Raw genomic sequence first — 16,290 nt, forward strand, 5'->3', positions numbered from 1 at the left:
GCCATCAAAAAGAATGAGATTCAGTCATTTGTAACAACATGAATGGAACTGGAGGTTATTATGTTAAGTGAAATAAGCCAGGCACAGAAAGAAAAACATAACATGTGCCCACTTATTTGTGAGATCTAAAAATCAAAACAATTTTATCCCTGGATATAGAGAGTATAATGGTTATCAGATTCTGCAAAGGGTAATGGGGTTTGGGGGGCAGATTTAGGTGATTAATGTGTACCTTAAAATTAGTTTAAATGAATAAATAAGGCCTAGTATTTGATAGCACAACAGAGTGATTATGGTCAACGATAATTTAATTGTACATTTAAAAATAACTACATGAGTAGAATTACGTTGTTCATAACACAAAGGATAAATGCTTGAGGGGATGGATACTCCATTTTCCATGACATGATTATTACACATTGCACATGTGTATTAAAACGTCTTATGTACCCCAGAAATATATAAACCTTTTATGTACTCCCCCAAAATTTTTAAATTTCAAAAAGTTACATTATTTTAAAAATGTAAAAGTTACATTATTATTTTAAAGTTACATTAAAAGTGTACAGATTGGAAAGCAAGAAACAAAACTCTTATTATCTGTTTACATGAAAAACAGAAGAATATACAAACTATCACAATTAGTGAAATAATTATCCTGTATTTTACATGTAAATCAATATGTACAATTATATTTTATATACCATCAACAGTTGGAAAATGTCATTTCTAAAGCTATAATTGCAATAATAAAATAACAAAAATAAAAACCACAGCAATAATAACGTACCTAGAAATAAGCATAATAAAATATATTTTAAATTTAAGTAAAATATTAATATTTGTTGAAATTTATTTCTAACATATTAATAAGTTAAAATGCATACCAAATTCATATACAGAAATACTTGATATTATAAAGATGTAATTTCTCCCAAAATTGATCTATGGATTCAATATGATTCGCTCAGAAAACTTGAATTATTCTAAAATGTATATGGAAGAATATAGGATACATAATAGCCAAATCAATTTTAATAAAGAAAATATAAGTTGACAATGCCCTATCAGATATTATTATAAATCTACAATAATTTAGGTGGTTAAGTGACAATCCAGTATATAATTAGAAAGAGTACACTGTCCCAAAACATATGCATGCATATACATAAGCTTTAGAAGACAGCATTAGAGATTAGTGGAAAAAGCATTTTTCAAGATTGAGTCAGCACCCAATTACATGAAGTCAATCTGGTGGGTCATAAAAAACCTAAAATATATGCAAAAGGTTACCAATAGAGGAAACTAAATAAAGTGTATTTGGAATCTCTCTGTATTATTTTTTAAAACTGAATTTGAATCTACAATTATCGCACCAAAAAAAAGAATTAAAAATAGAATATAAAACAATGTAGTTTATCACACATAAGTATAAGTGATATTTAATTTAAGAATAAATTTGAGCCTGTATATGTATAAATGAGGATCAGTGCTGGATTACAATGAGAAATGCATTACTTACTATAATATGAGCCATGGACAAAAACTTGGAAATGGCTAGACATGTAATAAGTTTTCTGAGACAAGTGTTAATTAATATTGGAAAAATAATAAAAAATAGATTTTTACTTCACATCATACACAAAATTAATTCCAGATACATTAAGAACTTAAATATAGAGGCAAAACTATTTAGATTTTAGAAGAAAATATAGGAGAAATTTTAAACAGAAGCAAAAAAGCTACAAGCTATAAAAAATTTAATTCAATTAAAATTTAAACTTTACTTCTCAAAAGATATCAAAAACGAAGGGATAAGACTGGACAAAAATCATCTATTTATAAATTATATGATGAATAATAATTACAATCCAACATCTCTCTCTCTCTCCTGAAAATCAATAAAGCAACTAAACAGAAAATTGCAACAAAATATATAAACAGATATTTTTAAAGAATAAACACTAACAACATGGATGAGTCTTATAGGATAAAGTTTTTTTTTAATTTCCAACTTTCATTTAAAGTTCAGGGGTATATGTGCAGGATGGGCAGGTTTGTTACATAGGTAAACGTGCATCATGGTGATTTCCTGCACAGATCATCCCATCACCCAGGTATTAATCCCAGCATCCACTAGCTATTCCTCCAGACTCTCTCCCTTCTCCCACCCCCTGCCCTCCAACAAGCCTCACTGTGTGTTGTTCCACCCGATGTGTTCATGTGTTCTCATCGTTTTGCTCCCACTGATAAGTGAGAACATGCGGTATTTGTTTCACTGTTCCTGTGTTAGCTTGCTATGGATAATGGCCTCCAACTCCATCCATGTCCCTGCCAAGAACAAGATCTCATTCGCTTTTATGGTTACTTAGCATTCCATGATGTATATGTACCATATTTTCTTTATCCATTTTATCAGTGATGGGCATTTTGGTTGATTCCATGTCTTTGCTACTGGGAATAATGTTGCAATGAATATACACATGCATGTGTCTTTATAATAGAACAATTTATATTCCCTTGGGTATATATCCAGTAATGGGATTGCTGGGTCAAATGGTATTTTTGCCTCTACGTCTTTAAGGAATCACCACACTGTCTTCGACAATGGTTGAACTAATTTAACACTCCCAGCAACAGTGTAAAACTAAATAATATATTGTTTAGGAATACATGAAAGTGTGACATTTTACATAGAAAATCAAGGAAACTATAAACACAAAATTCGAAACAGTGATTTCTTTGGATTTGAAAGAGGGAAATGCAATTCAGTAGGAAGAGATAGGAGGCTTCAATTGCTTTTATAATTTCCTTTTTCTGAGTGAACAGTTTTTACTTTACCATTATTCTTTAAACTACATATATGGATAACATGGTATGTACATATGTTATATATTTTATTAAAATATTACAAACATATATAATGTATGAGATAAATGCATAGATTAGAAAGCTCTCCCAATTTGTCCCCACATAACTAGTCATTAGGTGAAATAAAAATTTTAGTTTTAATGAATGTTGGATGAAACCTCACAAAATGCATATAAAAGGTAAAGTACTGTGCTGCTATCACTAGGAAGCTTTTTAATAGTCTTAAACACAAGTAAAATATTGTTCATGACCCTGGGAAATGTGGGAGATGTTTTAGGTCAGACTCATGCTGGAATTGCTTTCTCCATCAAAAATCAGTAGGATAGAACTCTTCCCATATCTACAAGGCAGCTGAGATATACATAGGCAGAAAAAAAGATATGTAGCATTAAAAATAGTGAACACAGCAGACAGCCATAAAATCACACCACACACCAAAGAAGCAGAAAAACTGTTCTGGTATTAAGGAGGTACATGCTACCTATGAATGCTTAATATCCCCTTGAGGAAAAAAATAGAATAGAAATCCCATTTTTATTCCTTAGAAATATAATAGAAATTCTATTTCTACCTTTTAGAAATAGAATTAATAAACATGCAACATTTTTAAGAGAAGAGTCTGTGCAAATAAGAAAAGAGAGGCAGAATTATCTGTGCTTTATATTAATACTTTGTTATAATTAAGAGGCTAGACTAATAAATCTGGCAAGGAACTCAAAAGGAAAAGGACTGAAGTATATTCAAGGATTACAAATTCAAGGTCTAAAATTGATCCATAACATAAACTTTTCTTGGCCTCACATGTCTGGAAGGTGCTCCAATCGCTAATGAAAAGAAGTAATTCTGTACAAAAAATAACATTATGTACTATTTGTAGATTTCCACATATATGTAATGATGTATGCATGTGAATATTCATTTTAACTTGAATTCAGTAAATTAAATAATTATCTAACTTTATATTGTGGATTTCGTGATTTTTAATTTTTTTTCACTTTTTAAAAAATATAGTGACTTTATTTCCACTATTTTATAATCCTCAGTATTGCAGCTTATAAGAATCCTCATCTATTTGTCTATTAATAGTAGACAAACAAAGAGCCAAATCATGGGTGAACTCCCATTCACAATTGCTACCAAAAGAATAAAATACCTAGGAATACAACTTACAAGGGATGTGGAGGACCTCTTCACAAAGAACTACACACTACTACTCAAGGAAATAAGAAAGGACACAAGCAAATGAAAAAACATTCCATGATCATGGATAGGAAGAATCGATATCATGAAAATGGACAAACTGTTCAAACTAATTTATAGATTCTATGGTATACCAATCAAGCCACAATTGACTTTCTCACAGAATTAGTAAAAACTACTTTAAATTTCATGTGGAATGAAAAAAGAGCCCGTATAGCCAAGACAATCTTAAGCAAAAAGAACAAAGCTGGAGGCATCACACTACGTGATTTCAAACTATACTACAAGGCTACAGTAACCAAAACAGCATGGTACTGGTACCAAAACAGATATATAGACCAATGGAACAGAACAGAGGCCTCAGAAATAATGCCACACATCTGCAACCATCTGGTCTTTGAAAAATCTGACAAAAACAAGCAATGGGGAAAGGATTTTCTATTTAATAAATGGTGTTGGGAAAACTGGTGAGCCATATGCAGAAAACTGAAATGGGACCCCTTCCTTACACCTTATACAAAAATTAATTAACTCAAGATGGATTAAAGACCTAAACGTAAGACCTAACACCATAAAAACCCTAGAAGAAAACCTAGGCAATACCATTCAGGACATAGGCATGGGCAAAGACTTCATGACTAAAACACCCAAAGCAATGGCAACAAAAGACAAGATTGACAAATGGGATCTAATTAAACTAAAGAGCTTTTGCACAGCAAAAGAAACTATCATCAGAGTGAATAGGAAAACTACAGAATGGGAGAAAATTTTTGCAATCTAGCCATCTGAAAAAGGGCTAATATCCAGAATCTACAAAGAACTTATGAAAATTTACAAGAAAAAAAAACCCCATCAAAAAGTAGGTGAAGGATATGAACAGACACTTCTCAAAAAAAGACATTTATGCAGCCAATAAACATACAGAAAAAACCTTATCATCACTGGTCATTAGAGAAATGCAAATCAAAACCACAATGAGATGCCATTTCACGCCAATTAGAATGGTGATCATTAAAAAGTCAGGAAACAACAGATGCTGGAGGGGATGTGGAGAAATAGGAATGCTTTTACACTATTGGTGGGAGTGTAAATTAGTTCAACCATTGTGGAAGACAGTGTGGCAATTCCGCAACAATCTAGAGCCAGAAGTACCATTTGACCCAGCAATGCCATTACTGGGCATATACCCAAAGGATTATAAATCATTCTACTATAAAGACACATGCTCAAGTATGTTTATTGCAACACTGTGCACAAAGCAAAGACTTGGAACCAACCCAAATGCCCAACAATTATAGGCTGGATAAAGAAAATGTGGCACATATACACCATGGAATACTATGCAGCCATAAAAAAGGATGAGTTCCTGTCCTTTGCAGGGACATGGATGAAGCTGAAAACCATTATTCTCAGCAAACTAACACAGAAACAGAAAATCAAACACCACATGTTCTCACTTGTAAGTGGGAATTGAACAAAGAGAACACATGGAAACAGGGAAGGGAACATCACACACCAGGGCCTGTCAGGGGGTGGGGGGCTAGGGGAGGGATAGCATTAGGAGAAATACCTAATGTAGATGACCGGTTGATGGGTGCAGCAAACCACCATGGCAAGTTTATACCTATGTAACAAACCTGCACATTCTACACATGTATCCCATAACTTAAAGTATGTTAATAAAAAATAAATAAATTTTTTAAAAAAGAATCCTCATCTATAAACACAAAAATATTTCAAGAAAGTATGTTACAAAATAGTACATATAAGCAATAATTTGACAGAATCTTATTAATTCTAGTAATACATACCCCCAAAAATGGATTTTAAAATTCAAAAATAACATTTTGCCTTATTTAACATATGTTACAACTTATCATTTAAAATATTATTATTTAGTTAAATATTTCATCAATGATACTGTATAGATAAAATATTACACAAAATATATTGTAGAAAATGTTTTGGTCTTTGATCTGAACAATAAATAAAAACATAGGCACTTCTATGCAGAGACAGGGAAGCAATCACTAGTCAGAACAATAAACTTGTATAAGCAACATATGAAAATACGGCAATGATAAATCCTGGCATTTTAAACTGACAAACACTTATGTGAAAGTCTGCAACTTCAATATTTTCACTCAAGTTCAAAAGTTACATGTTTTCCTGGCCCATACTGAAACTTCACAAACACAATATGGTTGTCAGGGGCATTTCAATCTTTAGTTGGCCATTGCAGAATCATACTAATTATTTTCAAATACTAAAATTAAATAACAATTATGATATCACCTAGTAAATCAAATATAAGAAAAAATAAACTCTCTTTCTCATTGTTACCATGAGACCACAACAATATAAATTAGTGATTCTCATTTTGTAAAATTAACTAACACAAGAAAATAACATTGGGGTGGCAGAAAATTTCAAGAGAAGTCAATTTTTTTAGACAATTTTTAAAATTTAGCCAAATCTCAGAAGAATAAATATAATTCAATTTCACATAAACCACCAAATCACAAATAACAAAGTAATTAAAACCAATAGGTTTATAAACACCTGAATTACAGATAAATCAATCTTTATTATGGGTAGTAGGAGGTATTATTGGGTTTTAGGTAGTATTATGTAGGAGGGCAAACCAAAAATAACAAAATGGTCAAATTCCAGAAACATGATTTCATACGAAAAGAGGGGATAAATTAATGAATAATGACCACCAGCTGGTAGGAAGGATCAGAATCAATCATCCTACCATATCATCCATAAAAAAAAAAAATCATTTGCTTTCCCTCTTCATATAAATATGAAATTGAAGGGTTTAGAGGCTCTCAAATGGATACTACTCATAAAATCAATTTTAATGATTTAACATAGAAATTATGGTAGGTGGGGGAGAGGCCAAGATGGCCAACAGGAAACAGTTGTGGTAGAAGGCTCCCACCAAGAAGAAAGAAAATGGGGAATAAATTTTGCACTGGCAACTGAGGTATCCAGGTTCTTTCACTGGGACAGACTAGTCAGTTGGCATGACCACAGAGAGCAAGGAAAAGCAGGGTGAAGCAATGACCCAACTGGGAGTCACACGGAGCAAAGGGAGCTCCCACTCCCAGTCAAAAATGTAGTGAGTGATTGTGTTAATTCACCCTCGAAATCATGCTTTATCCATCAATCTGTGCAGCCCACAGATCAGGACATAACCCTTGTGAGCCCATGCCACCAGGGCCTTGAGTCCCAAGCACAGAGCTGTGCAGATTCTCTGCAGCCACTCTGCTGGAAACTGCCTACGACTACCAAGTTTCTGGAGGAAGGAGTGGCCATCACCATTGCAGATGCCTGCTATCTAACACAACTGAGCTCCTGGGGGGAGGGGTGGCAGCCATCACTGCAGCTCCAGTCTGCTGTTTTTCCTCTGCCAGTGCTGGGGAGACTGTGTGGTTTGGAACTAGGAGGAATTCCCCACAGTGCAGCACAGCAGCTATGGCAGACTGTGGACAGACTGCCTCTTTAGGCTGGACCTTGACTCATCCCTCCTCACTGGGTGGGGCCTTCTTTGGGAATCTCAGCAACTCTAGCCAGGGGTTTACAGACAGAACTGTAATCTTGGGACAGAGCCCCTGGGGGGAGGGATGGTCAGGATCTCCATGGATCAGTGGATTTAGTCTTTACTCCTGTTTGCACTGAAGAATCCAGGCAGTCCAGATGAGTGGGATTCCCCCCAGTGCAGTGTACTCCTTCAGCAAAGGGGCAGCCAGAGTACTTAATTAAGCGGGTCCCTGATCCTGTGCCTCCTGACTGTGTCAGACTCCCAACAGGGGTTGCCAGACACCTTGCACAGAAGCATTCCTGCAGACATCAGGTTGTTGGCCCTCTGGGATGGAGCTCCCAGAGGAAGGAACAGGCAGCCATCTTTGTTGTTCTGCAGCCTCTACTAGTGACCCCTCCAGGTGTGGAAGGGACCCAGGCAAATAGAGTCTGGAGTGGACCCCCAGAAAACCACAGCAGCCCAACGGAAAAGGGGCCTGACTATTAAAGACAAATGAACAGAAAGCAACAACAGCAACAGCATCAAAAAAGAAGTCCCCACAAAAACTCCATCCAGAGGTCAGTAGCCTCAAAGACTGAAGCTACATAAATTCATGAAGATTAGAAAGAACCAATGAAAAAATGCTGAAAACTCAAAAAGCCAGAGTGTCTCTTCTCCTGCAAATGATTGCAACACCTCTCCAGCAAGGCTACAGAACTGGGCTGAGGCTGAGATAGATGAATTGACAGAGCAGGCTTCAGAAGGTGAGTAATAACAAATTTTGCTGAGCTAAAAAAGCATGTTCTAACCCAATGCAAAGAAGCTAAAAACCACGATAAAACATTACAGGAGCTGTTACCCAGAATAACTAGTTTGGAGAGGAAAATAAATAACATACTGAAGATGAAAAACACAACATGAGAACTTCACAATGCAACCATAAGTACGAATAACTGAATAGACCCAGCAGAAGAAAGAATTTTAGAGCCAGGAGACTATCTTGCTGAAGGAAGACAGGCAGCAAGATTAGAAGATAAAGAATGAAAAGGAATAAACAAAACCTTCAAGAATGATGGGATTATTTAAAAAAAAAAAAAAACAAAAAAAAAAACCTATGACTGATTGGGGGTACCTGAAAGAGACAGGGAAAATAGAACCAAGCTGGAAAACATATTTTAGAATATCATCCAGGAGGACTTCCTCAACCTAGCAAGACAGGCTAACATTCAAATTTTTCAGGAAATCCAGAGAATCCCAGTAAGATACTTCATAAAAAGATCAACCCCAAGGCACTTAATCATCAGATTCTCCAAGGTTGAAATGAAGAAAAACATGTTAAGCGCAGCCAGAAAGAAAGGCCAGGTTATGTACAAAAGGAAGCCCATCAGACTAACAGAAGACCTTTCTGCAGAAACCCTACAAGCCAGAAGAGTTTGGGGGCCAATATTCAACATTCTTCAAGAAAAGAATTTTCATCCCAGAATTTCATATTTGGCCAAACTAAGCTTCATAAGGGAAGGATAAATAAGATCCTTTTCAGACAAGCAAATGCTGAGGGAATTCGTCACTACCGGGCCTGCCTCGCTAGAGCTCCTCAAGGAAACACTAAATATGGAAAGGAAAAACCATTACTAGCCACTTCAGAAACAAACCAAAGTATAAAGACCAATGACACTCTGAAGTAATGACATCAAGTCTGGAAAAAAAAAAAAAAAAAACACAGCTAGCATTATGATGACAGGATCGAATTCACACATAACAATAGTTACCTGAAATGTAAATTTGCTAAACATGCCAATTAAAAGACACAGAATGATAAGCTGGATAAAGAGTCAAAACCCATCAGTGTGCTGTATTCAAGAGACCCATCTCACATGCAAAAACACACATAGGCTCAAAATAAAGGAATGGAGGAAAACTTATCAAGCAAATGAAAAGCAGAAAAATGCAGGGGTTGCAATCCTAGTTTCTGACAAAACAGACTTTAAATCAACAAAGATCAAAACAGACAAAGAAGAGCATTACAAGATAGTAAAGGGTTCAATTCAACAAGAAGACCTAACCATCCTAAATATATATGCACCTAATATGGGAGCACCCAGATTCATAAAATAAGTTCTTAGAGACCTACTAAGAGACTTAGGCTCCCACACAATAATAGTGGGAGGATTTAACACCCCACTGTCAATATTAGACAGATCATCGAGACAGAAAATTAACAAGGATATTCAGGACTTGGACTCAGCTCTGGATCAAGTGGACCTGATAGATTTCTACAGAATTCTCCATTGAAAAACAACAGAACATACATTATTCTCAGTGCCACATGGCATTTATTCTAAAATCAATCACATAATTGGAAGTAAACACTCCTCAGCAAATGCAAATGAACTGAAATCAAAACAGTTTCTCAGACCACAGTACAATAAAATTAGAAACTCAAGATTAAGAAACTCACTCAAAAACACAAAACTACATGGAAACTCAAAAACCCACTCCTGAATGACTGCTGGGCAAATAATGAAATTAAGGCAGAAATCAAGAAGTTCTTTGGAACCAATGAGAGCAAAGAGACAACATGACAGAATCTCTGACACTCACCTAAGGCAGTGTTAAGAGGGAAATTTATAGCACTAAATGCCCACATCAAAAAGCTAGAAAGATCTCAAATTGACATCTAATATCACAACAAAAAGAACTAGAGAGCCAAGAGCAAACAACTCCCAAAGCTAGCAGAAGAATAGAAATCACCAAGATCAGACCAGAACTGAAGGAGGCAGAGACACAAAAAACCCTTCAAAAAATCAATGAACTCAGGAGCTAGGTTTTAGAAAAAAATAAAATAGACCATTAGCTAAACTAAAAGAGAGAAGAATCAAATAGAAACAATAAAAAATGATAAAGGGTATATCATCACTGATGCCACAGAAATACAAACAACCAACCATCAGAGAATACTATGAACAACTCTATGCAAACAAACTAAAAAATCTAGAAGAAATGGATAAATTCCTGGACACATACACCCTCCCTAGATTGAACAAGGAAGAAGTTGAATCCCTGAATAGACCAATAACAAGTTCTAAAATTTAGGCAGTAATAAATAGCCTACCAACCAAAAAAAGCCCAGAACCAGATGGATTTACAGCTGAATTCTACCAGAGGTACAAAGAAGAGCTGGTACCATTTCTTCCGAAATTATTCCAAACAAATGAAAAGGGACAGACTCCTCCCTAACTCATTTTATGAGGCCAGCATCACCCTGATACCAAAACCTGTCAGAAATACAACAAAAAAGAAAACTTCAGGCCAATATCCCTGATAAAATCAATGAAATAATCCTTAATAAAATACCAGCAGAACAAATCCAGCAGCACATCAAAAAGCTTATCCAACACTATTGAGTCAACTTCCTCCCAAGGATACAAGGCTGGTTCAACATATGGAAATCAACCAACATAATTCATTATATAAACAGAACCAAAGACAAAAACCACATGACTATCTCAAGAGATGCAGCAAAAGCCTTCAATAAAATTTAACATCCCTTCTTGTTAAAAACTCTCAATAAACTAGGTATTGGTGGAATATACCTCTAAATAATAAGAGCAATTTATGACAAACTCACAGCCAATATCATACTGAATGGGCAAAAGCTGGAAGCATTCCCCTTGAAAATCAGCACTAGACAAGAATGTCCTCTCTCACCACTCCTATTCAACATAGTATTGGAAATTCTCAGGGTAATCAGGCAAGAGAAAGAAAGAAAGGACATTCAAATAGGAAGAGAGAAAGTCAAACCGTCTCTGTTTGCAGATGACATAATCCCATATCTAGAAAACCCCATTGTCTCAGCCCAAACGTTTCTTAAGGTGATAAGAAACTTCAGCAAAGTCCCAGGATACAAAATCAATGTGCAAAAATCACAAGCATTCCTATATGGCAACAATAGACAAACAGAGAGCCAAATCATGAATGAACTCCCATTCACAATTGCTACAAAGAGAAGAACACAACTAGAAATACAGCTAACAAGGGAAGTGAAGGACCTCTTCAATGAGAACCACAAACCACTGCTCAAGAAAATCAGAGATGACACAAACAAATGGAAAAACATTCCATGCTCATGGATAAAAAGAATCAATATCGTGAAAATGGTCATACTGCCTAAAGTAATCCATAGATTCAATGCTATTCCCATTAAACTATCATTGACATTCTTCACAGAATTAGAAAAACTACTTTAAAATTCATATGGAACCAAAAAAGAGTGCATACAGTCAAGACAGTCCTAAGCAAAAGAACAAAGCTGGAGGCATCACATTACCAGACTTGAAACTATACTACAAGCTTACAGTAACCAAAACAGCACGGTACTGGTACAAAAACAGACACATAGACCAAAGAAATGGAATAGAGATCTGAGAAACAAGACCGCACATCTACAACCATCTGATCTTTGACAAAGCTGACAAAAACAAGCAATGAAGAAAGAATTCCCACCATTAATAAATGGTGTTGGGAGAACTGGCTAGCCATATGCAGAAAATTGAAACTGGACCCCTTCCTTACACCTTATACAAAAATTAACTCAAGAGGGATTAAAGACTTAAATGTAACACCCCAAATTATAAAAACCCTACAAAGCAAATCTAGGCAGTACCATTCAGGACATAGGCATAGGCAAAGATTTCATGATGAAAACATCAAAAGCAATTGCAACAAAAGCTAATATTGACAAATGGGATCTAATTAAACTAAAGAGCTTCTGCACACAAAAGAACCTATCAACAGAATAAACAGACAACCTACACGATGGGAGAAAAATTTTGCAATATATATCCATTTGACGAGAGGCTAATATCCAGAATCTGCAAGAAACTTAAACAAATTTACAAGAAAAAAAACAACCCATTAAAAAGTGGGCAAAGAACATGAACAGACATTTCTCAAGAGAAGACATTCATGAGGCCAACAAACATGAAAAAAAGCTCCACATCACTGATCATTAGAGAAATGCAAATCAAAACCACAGTGAGATACCATCTCATGCCAGTCAGAATGGTGATTATTAAAAAATCAAGAAACAACAGATGCTCATGAGGCTGAGGAGAAAAAGGAACACTTTTACACTATGGTAGAAAAGTAAATTAGTTCAATCATTGTGGAAGACAGTGTGGCAATTCCTCAAAGACCTAGAGGCAAAAATATCATTTGACCCAGCAATCCCATTACTGGGAATATACCCAAAAGAATACTACTCATTCTATTATAAAGATACATGCACATGTATGTTGATTTCAGCACTATTCACAATAGCAAAGACATGGAATCAACCCAAATGCCCATCAATGATAAACTGGATAAAGAAAATATGGTACATATACACCATAGAATACTATGCAGCCATAAATAAGAATGAGATCATACCCTTTGCAGGAACATGGATAGAGCTCAAAGCCATTATTCTCTGCAAACTAATGCAGGAACAGAAAACCAAACACCACATGTTCTCACTTGTAAGTGGGAGCTGAAGAATGAGAAAACATGGACACAGGGAGGGGAACAACACACACTGGGGCTTGTGGAGTAGGGAGGGGGAAGAAGAGCATCAGGAAAAATAGCTAATACATGCTAAGCTTAATACCTAGGTAATGGGTTGATAGGTGCAGCAAACCACCATGGCAAACGTTTACTTGTGTAACAAACCTGCATGTCATGCACATGTATCCCAGAACTTAAAAAAAACTAAATTTGATTTTTAAAAAATATTGTAATGTGAGAACACAACACGGGAACCACTCAAAATACACCTTTCTATGCAAAATTTAGTTTGGATCTATTTTAGCATTTTAAATAAGCATTTTGCAACCGAGACCAAATATCAATCATCTCTTCAGGTTTTCCACTATGTACTAACATCAGATCTATGTAGGAACAGATGTTATTCTTGTTTGTCTCCTTCATATCAAATGTCCTGAAGCCTTTGTGCTTCCCTGGAAAAAGGTTAAGTTTTTGAAGGCACATTCCAGTATAAAAATCATCAATAGGTTAGAGATGGACCCAGTCAGTGATATGGTACAGCCTCAGAGCCAGGTGGCTGGACTAGAGGAATCCACCCTCCCCCTTGCATAGGGTGAGTAGAGGACAGAGTAAACAACTTCTAGAATGTAGTATTTCAGCTTCTAATCCCCATGAGGTCCAGCATTGTGGATCACATCACTTATAAACAGATCTTTGGCTTTTTTTCTTGGATAAGCTATTCACGTAATTCAGTATGTAATGGGTGTTCACAAAAACATCATCTTTGCCCTTGAAAACAAGCTACGTGTCTGGGCAGGAAGTACTTACCCAGCGAGAAACAACACTTCTTTCAGAGACAAGTTGAAGAAAGTGTCTCTATAGCTCCGCATAAAACTATCTTGGTGCTTCTCATTTTCAGATTTCAGCATATCATAAAAGTCCGGGTGGTTGACCTCTGGGGGTATCTGACCCAGCAAGAAAACTTACATCACTCTTTGGTTTCCCATGTTGGTTTCTCTGACCCAGGAATCCGGAATCACTTGCCTTCTGGCAAAATGCGGAGTGAGGTACTTAATCACCAGAAATAAGAAGTGCTTCTTTGCACACTTATCTGGCTGATCTATAAGCAGTGAATCATTGCAGCATCTCAAATACATCAGAAAGTCTTCAAATGTGTCCAGGAAATCGTTAAAATCTGTAACCACTGACGTGACCCTCAAGTCAGGTTCACAGTAATTCAGATGGCTTATATTGGAAAACCCGTACACTTCCCCGTCTGGTTGGCCAACATACTCAGGATGGGATTGTACCACTTGTTCAGCTTTTCTTTTTCTCTGTTCCAGTGTGCCTCGAGAGGTGTAGCAATCTTCCAAAGCTTCTCTTTGGGTATTATTATTAACCCACCTTACATTTATTATTATTATTATTATTATTGTTATTATTATTATTATTATTATTATTGGCTACTGCTTTTGGAGGCTTCCACAATCAAATAAATGAAGACATTTGCCATCATCAGGTTACCCAACAACTTTATTCTTCAACGTTCAACACTCATGTCTCATATCTTGTCCAAGACTAGTTCCAGCTCGGTGGGGCGGGGGCGGGGGCGCGGGGTAGGGGTGGGAAATCGCTGCCATACCCACTTTTCCCACGCCGCTCAGCCCTGAGAAGGCCACAGCTCAGCCTCTATGGGCGGTCGGGCGGTGGGGACAGCTCTAGTTCACCTCGCCTTGCCTCCAGCACTCGCCACTGCAGCCGATGTGCCTCAGTCCGGGTTCCGTCTTCAGCTCCTGGCACTGGTGCCACTGGCACCCTGGGGTGTCTCGCCCGGCCCCCTTACTTTTTTTTTTTTTTTTTTACTTTTTGAAATAAAGTACGGTTGGCAACCCTACTAGGTACGTTGGTACATGGAACAGACATTCTCTTCGAGAATGGTAACAACAACAATAATTCTTAGAAGTGATAACTTTATGCCAGGAGACACAAAAATTCCCCCAAGAAGGGTCTCAATCAATAGCCTAATCTTCCATCCTAAAAGCCTAAGAAAAGAAAAAATCCAAAGCAAGCACAAGGAAGAAAATAATAAACATTAGCGTGTAAATAAATGGAACAGAGACTAAAAGTAGATAAAATCAATGAAAACAAAGGTTATATTTTTGAAAAGCTCAACAAAATTTACAAACATTTAGCTACACTGACCAAGAAAAACAGAGAGAAGATTCAGATTACTAGAATCAGAAATAAAAGAGGGACATGACTACCAACATTATGAAATAAAAAGCATTGGCTGGACGCAGTGGCTCACGCCTGTAATCCCAGCACTTTGGGAGGCCGAGACAGGTGGATCACTAGAGGTCAAGAGTTCGAGAACAGCCCGGCCAACATAGCAAAACCCTGTCTCTACCAAAAATACAAAAATTAGCTGGGCATGGTGGCACAGACCTGTAATCCCAGTTACTTGGGAGGCTGAGGCATGAGAATGGCTTGAACCCAGAAGTAGAAGTTGTAATGAGCTGAGATTGCACTACTGCCCTTCAGTCTGGGCAACAAAGCGAGACTCTGCCAAAAAAAAAAAAAAAGAAAGGAAGAAAGACAATACAATGTGCAATTGTATACCAACAAATCAATAAATTAGATAATTTATGTGAAATGGATACATTTTCCAGAAAGACACAAACATACAAAACTGACTCAAGAAGATATTTTTTAAAAAATCCAAATAGAAATACAGCAAATAAAGAGATCAAATTAGTAATGAAACAACTACTTAAAAAAAAAAATCCCATGCCAATATTTTACTCATAATTTCTTCAAACATGTAAAGGATTACCACCAATGCTTCTCAAACTTCTCCAAAAGGTAGAATAGGAGGAAACACTTTTCAATTCACTTTATCAGGCCAGTATTACCCAGATACCAAGACCAGACAAACATTACACACACACAAGCTAAAGACTAATATCCCTTATGAATATAGATGCAAAAATCCTTGACAAAATATTAGTAAATCAAATCCAACAACATATAAAAATAATTATACAAGATTATACAATATAACCAAGTGAAATTTATCCCAGGAATTGAAAGTTGATAACATTTGTAGACCAATCAATATAACATACTATTTCAGTCTGTGCTGCTATAACAAAATACCACAGGCTGGG

General features: G+C 36.2%; 1 pseudogene; it reads right to left on the bottom strand.

Moving 5' to 3' along the window:
• Nucleotides 1-13,444: 13,444 nt before the first annotated feature.
• LOC129025335 (N-acetyllactosaminide beta-1,3-N-acetylglucosaminyltransferase 2-like) lies at nucleotides 13,445-14,681 on the bottom strand (annotated as a pseudogene).
• Between the last annotated feature and the right edge of the window lie 1,609 nt (nucleotides 14,682-16,290).

Source organism: Pongo pygmaeus, chromosome X (genome assembly GCF_028885625.2).
Source record: "Pongo pygmaeus isolate AG05252 chromosome X, NHGRI_mPonPyg2-v2.0_pri, whole genome shotgun sequence".
In the NCBI taxonomy this organism is placed as follows: domain Eukaryota; kingdom Metazoa; phylum Chordata; class Mammalia; order Primates; family Hominidae; genus Pongo; species Pongo pygmaeus.